Source organism: Acomys russatus, chromosome 30, assembly GCF_903995435.1.
Source record: "Acomys russatus chromosome 30, mAcoRus1.1, whole genome shotgun sequence".
Classification (NCBI taxonomy): Eukaryota; Metazoa; Chordata; class Mammalia; order Rodentia; family Muridae; genus Acomys; species Acomys russatus.
Window position 1 is genome coordinate 15847500 of NC_067166.1, and position 2320 is coordinate 15849819.

The 2320-nt window shown below is 46.6% G+C and overlaps 1 pseudogene; it reads left to right on the forward strand.

Moving 5' to 3' along the window:
- The first annotated feature begins 1213 nt into the window (after nt 1-1213).
- LOC127212460 (40S ribosomal protein S17-like) lies at nt 1214-1622 on the forward strand (annotated as a pseudogene).
- Nucleotides 1623-2320: the final 698 nt, after the last annotated feature.

Here is a 2320-nt window from a genome sequence, read left to right on the forward strand (position 1 = left end):
GGATTGTCGAGGACTGTGGGTGTTATGATAAGATGCTCTCTCTGTCTCCAAAAGGAAGGGGGTGGGGAGGAAAATGATTCTGCTGAAGGAGAAGATGGACTGGGTTCGGGAGAAATTAGAAGCAGGAAGACTAGTTGGACATTTCCAGGCTTAAAGGCCTTGATGTCATAAAGCAATATGAAATGTGAATGCTTCTTCTTAATGAAAATGCTTTTAAGACAACTAACGGGAAGGTGCGCTGTGTCTGTGTGGAAAGGAACTGTGTGTTCCCACAGAAACAACAGGAAAGCTCCGGGCAGGTCTAGCTGTGTGACCTCAGGGCCAAGGGCAGACCAAGACTGCTTATACACAGTCCATCGGTTCTGGGCAAACAAGTCCTGCTAGAACTGCATTTAAATTCAAAGGGAATTGGGGTTGGTAGCAGGTCTGCTCAGGCTCTGAAGCTTTCAGAGATAGTAACAGATGAGAGTAGGTGCCCCGCCCTCACGAGCCAAGCCAGGGCTCAGCTAGGCTGTGATGTTTTGCCTAACGGGACCCCTTTCACAGAGGATCAGCATGAGATGGGGACTTTCTAGGACAACGGTGGCCCAGGCAAACTGAGCTCTCCACACAATCGTGTCTATCCTCAAAAGAGAACAGCAACATTATCAAGCAGAAGTGTGAACCCACAATCCTCTCCTTAGCCAGGACCTGCCTGGTTTCATTCTTGTCAACTGGATTTGTCAAGATAGCCAATCAAAACTTTACGCTGTTTTCGGAGAGCATCCTATGCAAAATAAAGCCTCACTTTTGATTGAGATGCTGCGGAGGAAATTTTTCTCCCCCCTTCTTTTTTCTTTTTTTCTTAATTGCACTTTATTGGCAAATCTGTTCGTTCCAGGTGGCCTCTGACTGGGGCACTTTAAGACTTCATCTTGGCTCACAATTCAGCTTTCTTCTTTTGAATCTGTCGGCACCGAGACTTTCTGATGAAATATATACACCACTAGGAATGGTGGGCTAGCCCAAGCACAGGTCCTGGGCTAGCCTTTGTCTGCCTGATGCAGTCCAGAAACTAGATGCTTCTATGAAAACTCCTGCTATCTCTCCCTTGAAATGCTTTGTCCTTTCGGACTCCCCCATGCCTGGCACTGATCTTTTCTGACAAATATCAGAATTTTGCAAATATTTTCGGGCATTCTTCATGACTGGTGAATTCACTGGAGCAGCCATCATGGGTCATGTTTGCACCAAGACCGTGAAGAAGGCAGCCGGGTCATCATCAAGAAGTCCTACAGGCATCTGGGTAATGACTTCCACACCAACAAGCACATGTGTGAGGAGACCGCCATAATCCCCAGTGAGAAACTCCGCAACAAGATGGTGGCTCTGTCAGGCATATGAGGAAGTGATTCAGACAGGTCCTGTGAGAGGTATCTATCTCTATCAAGTTGCAGGAAGAAGAGAGAGAGTGGAGAGAGAATTGTGTTCCTGAGGTCTCAGCCCTAGACCAGGAGATTATTGAGGTAGATCCCGACACCAAGGAAACGCTGAGGCTTCTCGACTTTGGCAGTCTCTCCAACCTGCAGGTCATTCAGCCTATAGTTGGGATGAATTTCAAAACACCACGCAGAGCCGTTTAAATCTGTTTTGTAATATTTTCAATAAACCCGAAAACAAGGGCGCGGGGAGGTAAGACTATGTTCCTTGTCTTTATGTCCCATTTTCTAGACTAGAAGCATACTGAAACTTCATTAAACCAATAAAGGACAGATGAAGTGTCGTCTCATAAGCCACCTAGACAGTCTAGACAGTATTCTCAAACTCAACCGCCTGCTGGGACTCTTTGGGAAATAGGACAGGGACAAGCGGAAGGGCCAGGGGCCACTTGACAGTACACACGCTGTTGGCGCTGGTGTGCTTTCGCTGGCAAGGGATAGAAGTTGATTGAAGAAATGTGAGTTGCCACATCTTCTTGAAGAAAAGTAAACATATTCTATAAATATAATTGTATCAAAATACTGGGTAAGCCTAATAAAATAAGTCCGTGGGCCAGGTTTATTTTCCGTGCTACCAAATCGTGGCTTCTGATCCAGAGATCAGCACTTGCCTGGGTCACCCAGAGGCAAAATAGACTCCAACTCAGGTTTTAAGAATTATACTGTAAGCTGGGCATGGTGGTGCAGGCATGTGATCCCAGCACTTAGGGACGCAGAGGCAGGTGGATCTCTGTGAGTTTGAGGCCAGCCTGGTCTACAAAGCAAGTCCAGGACAGCTGAGGCTACATAGAGAAACCCTGTCTTGGAAAAAAAATAATTACACTCCAAAGCATGTTCTGGGG